This window comes from Lissotriton vulgaris, chromosome 9 (assembly GCF_964263255.1).
Source record: "Lissotriton vulgaris chromosome 9, aLisVul1.2, whole genome shotgun sequence".
NCBI lineage: Eukaryota > Metazoa > Chordata > Amphibia > Caudata > Salamandridae > Lissotriton > Lissotriton vulgaris.
This window is the reverse complement of record NC_141697.1, coordinates 233,899,901-233,919,279: the sequence shown is the minus strand read 5'-3', so window position 1 is coordinate 233,919,279 and position 19,379 is coordinate 233,899,901. Positions and strand designations below refer to the sequence as shown.

The 19,379-nt window shown below is 45.5% G+C and overlaps 1 protein-coding gene across 7 annotated transcripts in view; it reads left to right on the top strand.

The window, feature by feature from the left end:
- PAK6 (p21 (RAC1) activated kinase 6) overlaps window positions 1-19,379 on the top strand; it is a 399,127-nt gene that overhangs the window by 144,316 nt on the left and 235,432 nt on the right. The window contains exon 1 of one of the 7 annotated variants that reach the window (XM_086937374.1): window positions 10,716-11,397. The exons of 3 other annotated variants lie outside the window; for them this stretch is intronic. The gene's annotated coding sequence lies outside the window, so the exon portion shown is untranslated. Of the gene's footprint in view, window positions 1-10,715; window positions 11,398-19,379 lie in introns of those variants that run through there. 3 more of the 7 variants (XM_086937378.1, XM_086937371.1, XM_086937375.1) reach the window with 3 other exon arrangements.

Below are 19,379 nucleotides of genomic sequence, written 5' to 3'. Positions count from 1 at the left end.
GAGACTTAATCCATTTTCCTCTGTTTTGGCGCGAATACTTATGACAATTTTAACTATGGGGAAGAAGAGTAGATCAAGGCTCTGGGTTCTACCTCTTCCATCACTGCTTATCTTACCGCAGCGATGAGCGCCATCTCTACCGAGCTACTCTACTAACCTGGTAGAAAAAAAAAAAATCGCATAGAGATAGTACAAAAGTTAATTACCTACCTTTCCACACCTTCTGCAGCCCAACCTTTGTGGCCTCCTGTCAAGATCACGGATATTGCACCTCTATCTGTCAACCAATGTAAAGCCCTAGGGATAAAGCAAAAAAAAAAACCTGCATTGCTCAGGGTGACACAAGTATTATAGATTTTGGTGCTATACATCCTGCTTCTGCCCCTCAAAATAAACCACGCCTTTCTAAAAGAAAACGAGGTGAACCGACTTTAAAAGCTCGTGGTAACTTGGCAACTTTGCAGACAGAAAGTGATGGCTCTTTGCTACCACCTGGCCCTCCTCAGATTGGTAAAGATAACGACACAATTGCAGCTGCTTTTAACGACTTTCAGGCCTGGAGTGGAGCCGGCCAGGAGTAGAGGCTCTATTGGACTTCCTTCACCAGATTGTGGAGGGTCTACTTTAATCTTAGATTGACGAAATTCAATCTTTGCCTGAGACCCTGGCAATATAGGGGTTCGAGGTGGTACCACTGTACAACATTAAGGACCCAATTGTATAACTGGTAACTGCCCCCACCTACCCCACACACATTATACCCCGCCCTGCTCACAAGAGTGCTGCTGCCCTTCCCTTTCAGTGGCCTCTCAGGCTCCTACTAAACCTTGTTTTGTTCCACAATCATCTATTGCTGCAAGGAGCTAATTGAGTAATTTACATTTGCCCCCAGAATGCACACACCCCACGTGTGATTATCCAGGAGGGAGTTCCTCCTCTCGAGGGTAATGCTCAAGAGGATACCCAAAGCCTAATAAACAAAGTAGCACATTGGGGTAAAGAAACTGCGGTAGGTAGGCTAGACTTAGCTAATACAATTATTATGGCTCGTAGAGCAAGAGGGTGGCCAACAAAAATCAAGGAGGGGCTGGTATTTCTAAATTTTAAAGTCCCTGATCTAGTCAATTTTTTGTTATCGCATTTGCCTCACTCGTTACATCAACACTCCAATATATGTACTTTACTATTAGTTTTTTTTTTAAATCACTTCCGAGAAAGAAAATTTGAACCGAAACTGGCGTAGACCAAGGCTAAGTAACACTTCAGTCAATATGCCTTCGGCTACAATTCCCATTTCCAATCGTTTTGTTCCCCTGCAAAGTTTGTTAGACATTGATTGACGACAAATGCCTTCTGGTCAGTTAGTTTCCAAACAAATATTTCCACCATTAACCCCTAACTTCCCTCCGATTCTTCTACGGCCTTTCCAACGACCATGAAACCACAGATGGACCTAGTTTTGCCCAAGCCATCCTCGGACTTAGTTTTTGTCGTGGAACATAGCAGGAATCCGCCAGCAAATAATAAACGAAAACTAGACATCCTTTATAAATGACTTAAACATAATATGTTGCCAAGAGACTTGGTCAATTAGCCAGATTCATGTAGAGGGTTTTAAATCCTCTTGTGTGCCCGATCTTCCATCACTGCTGATAGAGGAAAGGAGGGTCTGAATATTTAAGTCTCAATGGTTATAAGGCCCTTGTTTTCAGATTTTCAAGGTATCCCAGTTGCATTCAGTAAGTATATTTTCAATTAACTTTCACTGTAATCTTTTCTCTGCACAAGCAGTTGGTATTATAGATGAATTGGAGGCTGCACTATGGAAGCCACTGTCTAGTGAAAATAATGTTTTCTTCCTTGTGTGGGTAGGCGATTTTATTAGTGGTAAGTGTACCCACAGAAGCAATAAGGTTTGTGGAGTTACAGAGGGGAAGGGTGATAACAGTAGTCATTTTATACAATTAATGTATGGAAAAGCCCTGAATCACTTAGTACTTATTTATAATCTTTCTTTTCCTCAAACCTTCAATGGGTAAGTTACTGCAATCCCCCTACCTTTGTGGGCAGAGAGGTAAAGGTAGTGCGATTGATTTCATTTTACTTTCAGAGGGTTTGGTCTCCCATATAAGGGAGCCATGAGGTGTGTCCTTCTCCTTTAGTGACCACCATCCCATAGTAACTATGGGATGGTGGTCACTAAAGGAGAAGGTCTCTCTAGACTGGTTACTTTTAGTTGGAGTGCTTTATACTACTCTATGATGGTGTTGTATGCATTGAGATGACTAACATCATAGGCCCAGAAAGACCAGGATCCGGATAGGAACCTTAGGAATCCTTGGTTCAAAAGCATTTTCTGGCCAATGAAGAAACTTGTATATACTTGTACATAGATTGCACTGTATATTTCGCCATTCACTGAGCACCTTTCACCGAAAGTCACTTTTTATTTGACAGTCACTACAGCATTGAATGTTATCTAAGAATGATTACAATTCAGATACCAAATGTTTGAAAACCTTTAATACAACTGATTGAATATATGACTTAAAGTTTTTGAGCATTTATTTCTCAAATTGTTGGACTCGTATCAGAGAGTTTTTTGTTCTAATTAATTGAATGTTTTCAAAAGTAATTGGTCCGACCCAACAGAACCGCTTTTCATTTAAACCAACTGCCAATTAGGTCAAGGGAGCCACCAGTCAAAAAAGTTTGGGAACCACTGCCATAGTTATTCGTTTTTCTTTCCCTACTCACTCTATCCCTAGGTCAAAAACTAATATTTCTGTAGCCTATTAGGCTAATAGGATGTTTGGATGAAATGGGCACAAGTTGATTCACATAAATTATTTACCGACCTGGTTAGTGGGAATTAAGAGGATTTTGTGTGCTGTGTCTCTGAAGAGGGGGTGCCTAGCAGAATCCAGGATAGCTTTATAGAATTGTCCAAATCAGTCTCCAAAATGCTGATTAGAGACAAACCCCTGATAGCCCGACCTGCCCAGAGGTAATTTAACTTAGAGTGCCCTCTGGCCTATGAAGTTCTTAAAAAGGCTACTAATATGATCCCACGTAACACAGCAGGCATTAAGTCAGTGAGGAAAGTCTATTTACATGCCCTAGAAAATAGAAAGAAGGAATCTAGATTCAAAGCATGCGAAGATATAGAAGGAGGCTGCGCAATTAAGGGAAAATAGAGCTTTTCGGGAGGTTATTAACCGCCCTTTTTTGGGGGGCGGGTGAGCACTATCTCTGGAATGGGTTGTCATATCCTAGAACAGGATTGGGTCAAACACTTTTCGCAAATCTTTCACCCGGATAATCCCAATTCAAAGATTCAACCCTTTATAGATTGTGCTGTGTTACCCTCACATGCAAAATGTGTATTATTTGAGTCTACTTCTATGGTAGATGTGTCCAAAGCCATCTCCAGTTCTGCTGCAGAGTGGGTGCCTGGCACAGATGGGGTCCCTGTTGGCCTGTTTAAGGATAACACTGCTTTTTGGCTCCCTCCATTAACTAATGTTTTTAAAGTCATTATTAGTACTGGACCCATCGATTCATGGAGGTAATCGAAAGGAGTTCCAGTTTATATGGAAGGTGATGAGAATCTGATGGCAAATTACCATCCTATATCATTGTTAAATTCATCTGATTCTGGGAAAATTGGAAGACTGGGCTGAGACCAACTCCTTTTTCAGAGTTACACTTTGGATTCATGACTGTGGACTTCGACTACGATACGTGTCATGAGGATGGCCGACACGCAGGCTTTGAGACGCTTTTTGACCAGGCTGGGATTGTGTGTTGCTTAAGGCGTCACCCACCTTTGGAATCTAGTAGGACTAAAAGCCATGGATAAACAAGCAAATTGAAGACGAGTTAATACATCTGCTTGTTATTAAAAAGCCCATTGTGAATACATTCAAGGCCGTAAAGTCGTAGGATTCCTTCCTTTATAAATAAGTGACTGTCTACTTGTTCAAGCACTCAATAGCGTACATAGTGCTCTCTATGTGAGCCGACTGTGTCCTGTACCCATGCCTTACAGCAGTTTCAAAAGACAATAATCAAGTATGAAGCATATTCTTCTCTATGTAGCATGTCCCCTGGAAGTTGAGAGGTTAAATCTGGAAAGGTCCTGAGGAAGGTGGCGTTTTTCCACCGGAACGCGCGTCGACCTAGTGCGGAATCTCGTGCCTGGCATTTGAGATTTACCCTTTGGCAGAGATTTTTGTATCATCAGAATCTCGTCCTTGTACAGATTTTTCTTGTTTGAGTGTATTCAGTGAGAGTGATGTAGTGACAGTACGTTTGTTGTGTGAGTGCATTATATCCAGGGGGTCATACTCTTTATGAATTGTTAGTTCTCCATAGAATTGTGTTTTTTATTATGTATATATTGTATGGCGAATTTTTCTTGATGTATCCACATGTGTAAACTATGAAATGATGCTAAAAAATAATGAAAAGCATCATAAATTGTTTTTGATATATATGCATTACTGAATGAGTTGTCTTGTTAAAAGAAAAAGAATGATAAAAAAATTGATATTTAAAAAGGAAATATCTTGTTGGAATAATAAAAAGCAAAAAGGACTCTTTGTGGTTGTCACCAATGTACTTCTGTAATAAGATCATAAAGTAATAGAAGTATATCAGTGTTGAATTACTTTGGTCAATGAGGGAAATCTTTTTGTTTTGTGTTTTTACACTTTGGATTCAGGCCACAGCTCAGAGGTATGCATGGAAAAACACTGCAGCTGCTTTTGTTACTGCGGGCCATATTGCAGGCCCCGGGTAACAAAACTGCCCCCCATGGGTCCAAAACCGGCAATCAGCCAGGCCGCCCATCAGAGAAACGCCCGGAGCCTGCTACGGCCAGTCCGGCTCTGCCCCTCTCATTCACTACCCATCCACATGGAAGCAGTCTGCACCCCCTCCACCTCGCATCACACATCTAAGCTGAAGCCACCGCATGCCTTCACATGGGCTATCTATCTATTTGGACGTTTTACCCTTTCCACATGTATGATGCACTACACATCCACGTGGAGGCGTCCCCTGTGCACCACACGTCCTTGTACAAGCATCCCACAGATGTACTACATATCTACAGGACATGGAAGTGCCCCACGTGCATGTATTACATATGCATTTTCAGCCCCTCCACCAGGGCACACATGCCCAACACATCTATACAGAAACACTGTCCCCCCACGTCCTGCAGGACAATAGCAGCATCACACCTCACACAATGTCCATGTAAAACTCCAGATGACATCACTCCTGTTTACTCTCTGCTCCAGGCTACGCCCAGCCGGATGTAATAGAGAGCCGCCACTGTGCACAGAGGGAGTTTCCTGGAGGAGACTCCGAGTGGCGTGTTTTATGACCTGCACCCTGCATGCTGTCATGTGATGGGCAAATTCATTGCCCTCCACGACCCGCATCATACTGATGGGCTGGGTGAAAAAAATGTGTCCAATTAATAATTTTGTCAAGGGCATGTGTCGCCCTCGGGATGCTTCGGGTCACTAAATGTTTAATTGATTGAACAGTTTACTTCAAACAGAGATGGGTTAAGAGTTTGGTCCAGAAAGGCCAGGGCTGCGCCCCCTTCTTCACCGTGAAGCTCAGTGCAAAGTGAGTTTCGCCTTGAAGTGTTTTCTGAGCCGCGTGTAATGGGATTTGGGTGTCGGGAACGGTGCTGCATTGCAACAGGGGAGAGGCCACCGGGAGTGCTGCTCAGAAGGAAGTTAGAGAAATGCAAACTAACATGGTGGGAATGAGTGCAACTCGAACAAGCATTGGCAAATACAGAAGCTTCGACCTCGGTCGTCCCGGTTTCCAATTCCAAAACCTGGACATTGGAAGGTGATCTGGATAAATCAAGGGTCGCGAGAGGGTGGGGCAACAGAACACAGCCAATGGGGGCAAAAGAGTTCAGTACAGCAAGTTGCAGAGCGCTCGGCTGAGACGAGATTCAATCTGGGGAGAGGTGAGGGGCACAGAGAGGGCTGTGCCAGTGTTTCATTGTGAAAGAAAGAGTGCCCAGCTCAGAAGCCGGTGTCTGGCGCAATTAAGTGTTGGTGTGTCAAGTACCAAGGCGCGTAGCCTTTTATCCAATCCCTGCCCCTTGGTCACCCTCTTGCAGGTTTTTGCTTTCTCCCTTTGTGACTGTTTTGCCGTCAACTCCTATCTCTCGGATTGGTGTTTTTCTCGCTCTTGAACTCGGTAATTACCTTATGTAGAAAATAAGTGCTGGTCTACAAAAATAAATGCCAGTGCCCCCCAGCATGACATATTTGCATATGTCCGAGTCCAAAATGGGTGGCATAGTGAGCAAATGAACGATGGATTTAACCCAGATCTCTTGACTTGGAGTGAGTGGTTGATAAGTTTCAACACTGCGTCCATCATCTTGTTGGTTTGCTATGCTATGTATGCCCTAAGCCATGGGCATGCCCAGACGTGGGTCCCTTGATCACTGTTTCACTGGATTCAAGCTAGCCTGGCTAATATGGGGTGATACCCCGAAACTGGTCCGAGGATGTTTGTTTCCGGTCCAGGGAGGACCTGGCCTAGCAGTTCAGGCTGGACTGCTCCCCCGAGGAGCAGGGTCAAGATTGATTTGGATACGCTGGGTCCAAACTGAGGTGACATATTGAGCAAAAGAAGAATAGATTAACCCAGATCTCTTGACTGGGGGCGAGTGGTTCAATAGTTTCAACACTTCACCCATCATCTTGTGTTTGCCCCCATCGGCTCAAATTGAGCACTGCAGAGAGCACAGCCATAGAGTGCATAAAGAAGCATGAACAGAGATCGCAGCAAAGGGCAAAAAGTACAGCAGAGGGAAATAAAGATTACAGAAGGGGGCTGTTAAAACACAGCAGAGAATGAGCTCCATTGTGGCAAAGGATGTCTATACTATGTCAAGAATAGATTACCTTCATGCCAGAAGTCAGTTCCACGATGTCAGCCGATGCCCACAACACGTTGATAGTGGCTGTTGTAATTCTAGGACCAACATTATGCAAGGTTTAGACTCCATCATACCAAATAAAAGTGTTGAGCATGGCTATCATTATGCTGGAAATGGGCTACATGATGCCAAGTGATGCCTACTTTGACCATATTATGCTAAAGGGATCATCACCAGATGCCATCGTGGGTGGGGTCCAAGAGGACAGTTGGAGATGGATACCAGGAAAAGGTACTACCACCAGCCTCAATAAATGACTGGTTAGGGGAGGCAGACCCGTAAGCAGAGGACGGCCCGGGACCAGGGTTCGATTCCCGACACGGCAGGGTCGTGGACCATGGTCAGCGGGCTCGATAATTCTCGCCTCTGTGCCTACTCCAGTCAGGGACCACACTCGGCAACTCTGGGCATTAGCTTGCCTCATCTTCACAAAGGCCCCCCCAGACCGCCGGGGATGCTTGGTCGCACCTTAGAGATACCCATTAGGGACCATCTCTCAGGGTGAGCCAGGACGGGTTCCCCAGCGGTCGAAGTGCGGAGATACTCCTCCGGAAGTAGATTCCTAGCGCTATATAAACCCACAATTAATTAAATTAATTAATTAATTAATTAATGTATAGTTGATTTTAGAGATTAAGCCTACCTATAGAGCCACAGAGCCCTGAAATAGGATATAGGATAATTTATAATGAAGCAGGATGTTGAGTTGGGGGAAGACCTAATTCGTGGAGATGTAATGTTCTCACACAAGAGGGGGGTCTTTAGCTTCGTTTTGAACTGCTGAAGATTGGGGGCAGGGGAGTAGCTTGGTCAGTAAGACTGGAGGGGTGTAACCTTTACATTTTTAGACAACCAGGCTGTCATGTAATGTTTAAATACATTATATGACAAGCAGGGTGCATGAGAGGGGCCTAAGATGCAGTGGAAAGGGAGAGGACAGCAGTTTGGTAGAGTACTAAGTGAGAAAACACACAATTTTGTAAAATAACCAATATTTTTGAGGACTTGCAAAACAGAGAGTGAGAGTGTGTTTTCGTTTTTGTCTGTGTGTATGTAAAAAAATCCCGCAGAAATCTGACTGCCATATCACAAAACCCGACTGAAAGTACCTGTACCCAACTATTAATCAAAAATACATTTGCTAGGGGGTGTAACACCAATTAATTAATAAGGATTTTATATAGCACAGCTACTCACCCGGGAGGGTCTCCAGGTGCTAAGGGGGTGGAAGGGGCTGCTCATCCGTCTGGGCGTGGTGGTTCAGTCGAAGAGCCAGGTCTTGAGGTTCTTCCTGAATTGGGCCATCAACAGGGATTGCCCAAGATGGAGGGGCAGGGTGTTCTAGGTCTTGGTGGAGAAGTAGGAGGGGGATCTTCCGGTTCTGGTCTTGTGGATCCATGGGATGGAGGTCAGGGAAAGTTGAGCAGAGCAAAGTTGTCTGGCAATCACGTGGAGTGCGAGGTGGTGGTTCTGATATGCTTCTCCTGCGTTGTGGAGAGCTTTGTAGGCATGTCTCAGAGCTTGAAGGTTATTCTCCTGTTGATTGGGAACCAGTGAAGTTGTCAGAGGTGTTGTGTTATGTGTCTGCAGTGGGAGATGTCGAGGACCAGTCTGGCTGCTGCGTTTTGGACGTTCTGTAGTTTCCTGAACTGTTTCTGGGTGATTCCAGCATAGAGTGCGTTGACGTAGTCCAGTCTGCTGGTGAGGAGTGTGTGGGTGACCGTCTTTCTGAATTCTGTGGGGATCCATCTGAATGGCTTTCGAAGCAGACAGAGCGTGTGGAAGCAGGATGAAGATACTGCGTTGATTTGGTGGTTCATTATGAGCGAGTAGTTTTGTGTGGTCCGTAGGGGCAGGAGGAGTTTCTAGTGCAGCAGGCCAAAAGGAGTTTACACGGGCTGAGGGGGCAGGTCCCAGGATGAGTACTTCGGTCTTGTGCAAGTTGAGCTTGAGGCAGCTGTCTTTCATCCAGGTAGAAACAGCCTTCAATCCGCCATGAAAGTTGAATCTGGTGGCAGAGGGGTTTGTTCGGGAGGGAGAGGATCAGCTGGATGTTGTGGGCGTCGGAGACAATGTTGAGTCAGTGGTTTCTGCTGATGGCCACGATGACCTGCAAACACCCTCCTCCCCCCCGAAGCTACACTCCTGATTGGGGTTGTTGTTTCAGATCCTTCAAGCATAGATGGAGAAGACTTATCATCCAGTTTGCTTTACTGCAGTTATTCGTCCCAATCTAGTGATGTCCCTGCTTTTAGTGTGGCGCTGTGGTAGTTCATTTCTATTTTTTGTTTGGAGGGCTGTCAGCCCTGTGGGGTTGTATATGGTGCCCCATGTCATGAATGTGAAGATGGCTTGGAGGCAAAGTCACTGTACTTTCTTTAGTGTTGGAGTGATGTGCCTTCATTTGTTTAGGTCAAGCATGAGACTTGCTGCTGCAAGTGTCGTATTGGAGAGCACATGTATGATGATATGGATAAAAAACGGTGTCGCTGCAGCTAATGTGGCTCTGCGAAGTAGGTGCAAAAATGAAGACCCCCACAGCTGGACATACAGGTTTAACCAGCAGTGTAACACTGAAAAGGCTTTGAACCTAGGGTAAACACGAACAAGTAAAATAGTAAAGTATAAAAAGCATTAAACTTCACATCAAGGACATATATATATATATATATATATATATATATATATATACACATATACACATACACATATACACATACATACACACATACACATACATATACACTTTAAAAAACCAAAGAAGATACACTAAAAAAAAATCCGTTTTATCCTTGATTTTCAGATAATATAAAATGCATTAAGAGGTTATCTACATCGTAGTCTTTAGCAGAAATATAGCTGTATCAAATATACATGTGAAAACAGCTAATCAAAATTTCATGATTCCTGGGAAATATTTCGACTCCCTGTTCGCATTATGCAGTCAGGGAACGTGCCACGCATTCGCTTGTGAACAGCCGTTTCATCTCGCCTCGTTCGCTACCTGCGCCGCCCGCCCTTTCATGCTCTGCTGCCTGCCCTCCTGAGTCACTGAAAGAGAATCTTTTATTTCCCTGACTCAGCGCGCGTCGCATGCGTGTCACCCGGGGTTCAGAGCCAGCGTAGCAGGCAGGACCCCTCCGCACTGGCTCGGAGCCACCACCACAGGACTCGAGAGCATGCTGGGGGTGCACTGTCTTGCAGTAAAACAAGTTTACCTGGCGAGTCAGTGCGGGTCCCTGCTGCACCGCTCGCCTTCTCAGAGTTGTATTTACCAGCATGCTGCATTCTGGGAGTTGTCGTCCACGCTCACACTAATAGAATGTGGGTGAAAGTTGCTAGCTGACTGTCATCGAGGATACCATTTCCCAACCCTGAGCTTTCATTTCACAACCAAGTGCATTGTGGGAGTTGTAGTCGGTGTTCCTCAACTTAACCAAGTAGACTAGGCACCTGAAAACGATTTGTAAAAGAGAAACCAAGAATGGTACCGTGTTCCCTCAGGAGGTGGCACCGAGACAGCTGGGGACTTAAACTTAGTACCAGTCCCAGGTGAACCGGGCTTGTAAAGTTAAGCCCCTCAATTGTTGTACTATTTAAAATTACTTTCTGCTCCGATTATCGAGGGCATCTTTCCAGTTTAATATGCATTTCGAACTGACCTTTGCACTTTTTTTATTTGCATTCTGGGACTTGTCCTACAAAGTTCGAGAGTGAACAGATACCAGGACTGGGTGATGCACGCCCGGGCCTGGTAAACTCAAGAGGTCTGTATTTTAGACCTGCCCCTCGACGCAATTTCATACCTCCAAATTACCTTAAAATAGCTTTTGAAAGTCAGCGAGCTTACCCTGCTAGGCATGAAGGTATTTTCTAGCCATATATTAAACTCGATTTGAAATCTGAAAGACGCTCTCGCTGGGGAAGGCAGCAGGTGCTCGGCAGCAGAGCTGGGACCTCATTAGAGGAGCCAGGTCGGTGCCCCGGGGCGGCAGAGACTGAAAGGAGCGCGATCGAGACGGCTGGTTATTAATGCGGCAGCCTCTCGAGGAGGCGAGACCCACCCGGCGCTCGTGTGGTTTCCCTGTCACACGCACATATGATTTCCATTCTTTGGCTCGGGTACAGTGCACTCTGCCCTCCTCCCTGCGCTCTCACCTCGTGCTGCAGTTCAAACCAATTGCTGCGGCAGAAGTTGAAACTCGGCAGCCTATGGCCTGGGTGTCTCACCAACCACACCCTGAAATCAAACTCGCAGCTAGGTGAGAAAGGCGCTGTGCAAACACGCCTGCTCGGCTCCCCGTCCCCTGCTGCCTCTCCGAGCACCACCTCGGGAATCTCCGAATTCGGCAAAATATGCTGCAGGCTTTTGGTCTCGCGAGCTACTCCCGAGAACAGAAGACTTAAAGGTAAGCTGCGCCTCGCGAACCCATGTTTTGAAGCTGTGTTTTTTCTTTTTTTAATTAATCTTTGTCATGACCGGGGTTTCAATCCCATTCTTTCTTGGGTGTTGGAACGACGTCTTGTATTGTGGCGTTGCCCCACCCGCTCTCCTGCAGGCAACGTTTGCAGAGCTGTCATTTCCCACTGTTCATGCACGAGTGTCTCACCCACTCCAGGGCATTCTGATACACGGGGTCCTGCATTTATAAAGGGATAATCGGGGCTAAGAGCATGCAAATGAACCCGGACTGGCTCACTTACCCACCCATGGAACTGTACAGCGTGACAGCCCTGCTTCTACATTTTGTACCCCGTGGAACCTAGGATTGTGAACTTATAGAGCTTACTACCTCTGACGAAGTTTCGAAGCGCTTTGCGGATGACTAGCACTATAGTCGGTTTAGACAGAGTTAGTTTGCAGACAGTGTTAGTTATACGATAGGCAACATTATTAGAGTTGGAGAGGTGTTCAGTTGCATGCAGTTTCTAGTTTAGAAGGAAGTTGGTTGTTGTTCAGGCAGATGCTTTACTTATCGATTTGCATTCCTAATTATGTCTCGTGATTGAAGGGAATGAATGGAATGTGTATTGTTCAGTTGTTTGGTTGTCCTCACACACTGTGTTATTGGATGACAGTACTGCTGTTAGAGAAAATATTTAAGAGTACTAGGATGTAGCTTGGAAGGTCAAGCTGTATAGTACAGGAGGACAAGTGGACTACAATGAGTTCAGTTTGCAGGGGGTTTGAAATAGGCCTCTTATGCATGTCGTGTGCCTTTCTGAAGATGGCTCGCAGGCTTTGTCTGCACTGCAAGTAGAATACTTTTTTACAAATTGATTTTTTAAAATTATTATTTGAAATTAGAGATCTGTATCCTTCAAATTACGCGAGTACTGAAAGTTGATGGCATTTCATTGATGTTGTTCGGGTCTCCAGAGATGTACATTATAAAGGGAAGACTTTATCCTCTTTATCCCCCTTCGCTGCTAGGCCTTTTCCCCTCCTGTGCTAAGCCCTTTTTTGGTGATTTGGGTTAGTGAGCACTTAGGCCCTTGTAACTTTTTGACCACATAAGGTATCCACGCCAAATTTGCGTCCTTTTCTTCCAACATCATGTGGATTCTAAAGGCGCCCAGGGTTTGGGAATTCCCTTGGAGGGGTCCCAGAAATTAACCAAAATATAGTGACATTTTTGTTTTTTTCAGAAAAATGGGAAAAACGGGCTGCAAATGAAAGCCTCTGGGTTTTTCCCTGAAAAAGTTACCAAAAAAGGGTTTGTGGGGCTGAAATCTCAATTTTCTCAGCTTTTAGGGAATGACAGTCTTTTTATTATAACAAAAAGGGGGAACAGGGGTTGGACAATTTTTAACGGGGTCCAATGTACATGTCCTATAACGTAGAAAACAACAAAGATTGTACAGAGTTCCCCAGAAAGGATTTGACTAAATTAACTCATTAGAACCTCTCTCTTAAAAGGTGTGATAGAGCAGGGAAAGTGGAAGTCCCTTATCGGAATCAAGGATGCCTCACACAAGTCAAAGGCTGGATGACTACTGTCACCCCACCCGATGATTGTCCAGTGTCATCATTGGCTATCCTGCTCCTTCGGCAGGCTGGCGATGCAATGCCCGTCGGGCAGCACAAAAGTGCTGCACTTTAGCGGAGATCTTTTATTCCTTTAGCCAATGAGTGCATGTGTGTGAGGGACCTAGGGAGTTCAATAAGTGAGCGTGAGTGAGGTTAAAAAAGGTCAGTCGAGTCCAATAGGGGAACCTTTAATAGCATGGCTCACTGCCTTGTTAAAAACCGTGAAAAGGTGAGGGGTATTAAGGCGTGACGGTTAGGGTAATCAGGCCTTATTCAACCCTCAGTCCGGATATGGTCGACATGTTTCTTGCCTCTAAGGCAATTCATCAGGACCAATTGCTTAAAAAATTGCTCATGGATTCCTCAATAATTAAGGAATCAAGTATACGACCTGTGAGGTGTCGCAGAATCAACCCTTCATTGAGGCCCTCCCTGGGACCGCAGTCCCTGGTCGGATTTCAAACCGGTTGACCTGGTGGGGCCAGTGCTATGAGGTTGGTACCTGGCTAGCTGCTGACAAGGCGTGCATCACCTACCCCCGCCCACATCGGTACTGCTCACACAAATTTCCTTCCACCCAGCGTTCCCCCAGGTCTCCCGATAAAAATGGTACCTCACTTGTGTGGGTAGGCATAGTGGCTGCAACAGGAAACGGTCCAAATCGTACGGTGGAGAATTAAGTTTTCAATTTGAGAGCGTGTGATTCAAGGAAATTGTGACAGACAATTTCAAGTTTGCAGGAGATTCTGGATAAAAATCAACAATAGAATTCACCAGAAAGACATGACCATATACTTCCATGGTTTAACAATAATAACTAAATTTAGTAAGTTATTTATAGCTATAATGTACACCGTAACAGAGTTACTCAAAAGTCAAACATTCAAGGCACGGCTAACTGTTCCTCAAAGACACACACATACAGGTAGGATTTGGCACGAGGGCGAGTGATGGTTCAGTACATACAATTTTATTAACAAGATATTTCAAAAAATGAAATGCTCTGTCAGTAAATGCATAAAAACCGAACCAGTGACTCGCAACTCGTGAGCTGTAAAGCCACGACAAGGCACCAACTGTTTTACAGGCCATTCACGCACCTTTCATACCTGATACAAACCAGACCATTGACACCATCCGGAAAGAACAGCAACACATTACAACAATCACAATAAGGGACAAGGTACACCCTACTTCAGAAAGAGATAAAAGACAAACATTACTGCACAGCCATCTAATCCGCAAGCACACACACATTCTGGTTGGATTTGGCACGAGGGTGAGTGATGATTCAGTACATACAATTGTATTCGCAAGTAATTTCACCAAAATGAAATACACTGCGTATAATTGAAAGTATGATAAACTGAACCACTGACTCACAGCTCGTGAGCTGTAAAGCCACGTCGAGGCACCAACCTCTTTACAGGCCATTCATACACCTTTCGTACGTGTGACACATACAAAACATTCACACCGCCAGCCGCGGACCCATCACATTTCAACACTCGCAACAGCAGTCAGCGCCATTCAAGGGCCCATCACTTTCACACGCCCACATTTCTGACATTGCAACAACACAAAATGATGGACTGCGTGTAGTGTCACTCACCCAGTAGTGTGTGTAGTGACCAACAGAAAGTAACTACTCACACACCGCCATCCGAGCGCCAGTCCACCGACACCACCATCCAAGCACCAGACCATGCACACCACTAGCCAAACACCACTCAGCGCACACCGACAGCCAAGTACCACTCCACACACACCACCAGCCAAGCAACACTCCACGCACACTGCAAGCCATGCGGCACTCCACACACAACGCCAGCCAAGCACCACTCCGTGCACAGACAGCCAAGTACCACTCCACACACACCGCCAGCCAAGCGCCACTCCACGCGCACCACCATCCAAGCACCGGACCATGCACACCGCCAGCCAAACACCACTCAGCGCACACCGACAGCCAAGTACCACTCCACACACACCACCAGCCAAGCACCACTCCACGCACACCGCAAGCCAAGTGCCACTCCACAAACACCGCCAGGCAAGCACCACTCCGTGCACAGACAACCAAGTACACTCCACGCACACCACCAGCCAAGCGCCACTCCACACACACCACCAGCCAAGCGCCACTCCACACACACCACCAGCCAAGCGCAACTCCACACACACCGCCAGCCAAGCACCACTTCGTGCACAGACAGCCAAGTATCACTCCACGCACACCACCAGCCAAGCGCCACTCCACACACACCACCAGCCAAGCGCCACTCCACGCACACCACCAGCCAAGGACAAATCCAAACACAACACCAGGCAAGCGCAAGAGCACGCACACGGCCAACAAAACACCAGACCACGCACACCGCCAGCCAAGCACCAGTCCACAGACACCGCCAGACAAGCACCAGTCCACAGACACCGGCAGCCAAGCGCCAAACCATGCACACCGTCAGACAATGGACACTACACGCAAACCAACATCATACTTTAGTTTTTTTTTTAAATAAAAGAAAAACAAATTGCAAATTGATACAAATCTACTAACTCAACAACTAAACTAAAAAGACTACACAAATGCAAACTTTGAAACTGAACAATAAGACCAACCAGTTCACTTTACCACTCATTGATACTCCCAAAAATTCTTTTGCGTGTGGTACAATCTAAAACAAGCAGGTACACACAGCCCGGGGTTTGTAGGGCAGTCAGGGCAGTACATACAAACCTCCTTCCGCAAACCTCTTCGCCAACAGACTCTACATCTCCGACTGGGAAAGTCTTTTGAGGTTGTAGGAGGAATTGTATCAGGAAAGTGGCGATCTTTCAATCTGGCAATATCCTCCACCACTCCAACTCTAGGAACACTTGCCTGTTCCACTAAAACAAGGCTGCCTATTACAGACTCCTGAAACTTTTCAAAAGACAACTTTGACTGCGGACAAGATTTTTGGAACACAACAAAAGCATTAAAGGTTGCCAAGAGGAAAAGATGGATAGCCAACTTCTTGTACCAAATGTAAGCCTTACGAAGAGCAGCATACGGTTCCAACCTCTGATCTACTCTGTCAACACCACCCGTGTACTTGTTGTAGTGCATTATGCACACAGGTTTGCGCACTTCTGCAACCTGACCCCAAACAGTCACCGGTTCAGTGCTTTCATCATGTATTGTAGTCAACATGTAGACATCTCTCCTGTCTGAAAACTTCACAGCTAGAAGCTCCTCACAACGCAATGCACTACACTGTCCCCGAGCAAGCTTCTGACAAACATACAAGAACTGTGCACACGTCAGATAAACAATTGTGTAAAATTTGTGTAACAGGACAAAAGAAGATGAAGCTGTTGTCTTGAAGAAGGCTTTATAAGGTTCTTTTTATAGAATATAGACGCCAGCCGGCACGTGTTTCATCAAACAGGACAAAGCCTGTGACTCATCAGGGCTGAAAATGGCGTGGCAGGTCATCAACTGAGGAGTTGAGTGGTACAACGGAAGATAGTCCGTGTTCTAAGCTTAGTACGTGCAGCACCACGGACTTTTAGCAACGACCCTGTTTCTACGTCCATGCGAATCCGGATGACAGTTGTACCCGACTGCTCCCGCCACATCTCATCCTGTACTAAGCTTAGAACACGGACTATCTTCCGTTGTACCACTCGACTCCTCAGTTGATGACCTGCCACGCCATTTTCAGCCCTGATGAGTCACAGGCTTTGTCCTGTTTGATGAAACACGTGTCGGCTGGCGTCTATATTCTATAAAAAGAACCTTATAAAGCCTTCTTCCAGACAACAGCTTCATCTTCTTTTGTCCTGTTACACAAATTTTACACAATTGTTTATCTGACGTGTGCACAGTTCTTGTATGTACGGTCTATAATGTTGCAGCATCCCTTGCTTGAACATTAGTTAGAGGTTATAGGGTTTTCCTCTACACTGTTTGCACCGTCTCACACTATCAACATCTATCACCATACCCTACCCGCACTGTTTGAGCGCCCTTCACCTGTACATACTAAACCCATAGCAGCAAATCTTTTCAAGCTTCTGACAAACAAGTTCTTTTGGGAAACCTTTACGGTTTGAGCGGATTGTGCCACAAGCAACAGTGTCCACTTTGCCCAATTCCCTGAACAACCGCACACCAGTGTAGAAGTTATCGACATACAAATGATGGCCTTTGTTAAAAAATCCACGACCAAGTTCCCACACAATTTTCTCAGTCACTCCAAAAGTCGACGGACAACCAGGGGGGTTAATCCTGGATTCCTTACCAGTGTACACCCTGAAATTAGAGACATATCCAGTCTCACTGTCACACAGCATATACAGTTTGATTCCATAGCGTGCCCTCTTACTAGGAATGTATTGCCGAAATACCAAGCGGCCTTTGAACAACAGCAAAGACTCGTCCACTGCAATTTCTTTCCCAGGATAAAAGATCTCAGAAAATCGATCAACGAAATGATCAATGATAGGCCGAATCTTGAAAAGACGGTCACAATCAGGGTGATCTCGTGGCAAAGCAAGACTATTGTCAACAAAATGCATCATCCGAAGCAGAAGCAAATACCTATCACGACTCATGACTGCCGGAAATATAGCTGTTGCCATCAAGGGACTAGTAGACCAATATGAAGCCATTGATGGTTTCCTAAGCAAGCCCATCAAAAAAGTTAAACCCAAAAACTTTTTCATCTCCTCCAAATTTGTGGGAGTCCACCGGGTAGCTCTAGCGTGGGGCTTAAGGCTGGCACTGTTCACCCTCAAAAAATTTTCAGCATACAAATTAGTCTGCTGTACAATCTCTGCCAAAAACACATCATCCATAAACAACTTGAAAAAATCAATAGGCAAAATGTTTTCAGTGTTCACCCTACACCCTGGAACACCAGTAAATTCAGGCAATGCAGGCTGCACCATGCCTGGTGCAACCCAGAGGTCAGAACTTTCAACGTCAAGTCTTGCAGCCGCAGGCTGCCGCCCAGCTGCTTCTCGTCTCACTGCACCAAATGGAAGTCTAGCAGCCCCAGGCTGCAGCCCAGATGTCTCTTGCCGCACTATTGGCACAGGAATGTCCTCCGCAGCCACAGGCACAACAATGTCCTCCGCAACCACAGGCGCAGCAATGTCCTCCGCAACCACAGGCACATCATCCACACCAAAAGTAGCTTCATCAGCACTCAGAGTGTCTTCATCATCAGATGAAGCCATGTGTAGAGAGAACTCACTACCTGAATCTTCACCTCCCACCTCTGGATCAGAATCAGTCAGACTCTGGCCCATGGTCAGAGGAAGAATCAAAAAGCAATACAACAACTTGCTGAGCAGTAATCCTGCGGCTAGCCATTATCCTTACAAATAAAGGAGTCTGCACAAACAACTCAACAACCCCAACACTGCGCAAAGTAAGATTAAAAATGTAAGCCTTTTTAAAAAAAAAACGAATTTAGAAAATATATACAATTCACTTACAAGACGCAACTACACTCACCAGCACCTACTCTGCAAAGACACAGCAAAGAGGCAACGATATCCCACTAGAAAGAAGAAGAAAAAAAACTTACATCTACAGGACACATCAAAAACAAATGCAAAACATGTTTTACAATCACAACAAACAGAAACCAAACATGCTCGTATTACTACACACTTTTCAAAAAATACAATTACAGTACAATTGAACAAAAAAGAGGTCTCTTACCAAACACATACAACTACAGAAACAGCAGAACAACAGAACCACCATTAACAGAACCGCACACTGCAACACTCTAAAGAGAAAAAAAAATACACATTAGAAGAAACAAAAACAACACACATTACAACAGGCTATGTCACAGGGTATGTCACAAATGGGGTGTCTGTCCCCAAGGGGGGAAGATTATAAATCATTATAAACGTGGGTCCCCTGAAAGCAACCCTACGGAGGGCAGAGAGGCCAAATAAAGACACGGCAGAACATACTTTTGAAAACAAATGGGCCCAAGGAAGCAACCCTTGGCCAAGGGGTCGCTCCCTATAAAAAAAAAACCCTGGAGTCTAGTGGGCTTTTCTATCCCCCCCTGGGTTCAGAAACGGTAAAAAAAAACAGTCGATCTGCCCCCAGGGGGGGCAGAACAGTCTACAATATTTATAATGCCCCCTGGAAGCAACCCTTGCCCAAGGGGTCGTTTCCTTTATAAATATAATCCAATCCCTGGTGTCTAGTGGGCTTTTCTGCCCCCCCCTGGGTCCAGATGCGGCCCAAAAAACGGACGATCTGCCTCCAGGGGGGGCAGAAAAGTCTAAAAATAATTAGGGCCACTAGGAAGCGATCCTTCCCCAAGGGGTCGCTTCCTTTTC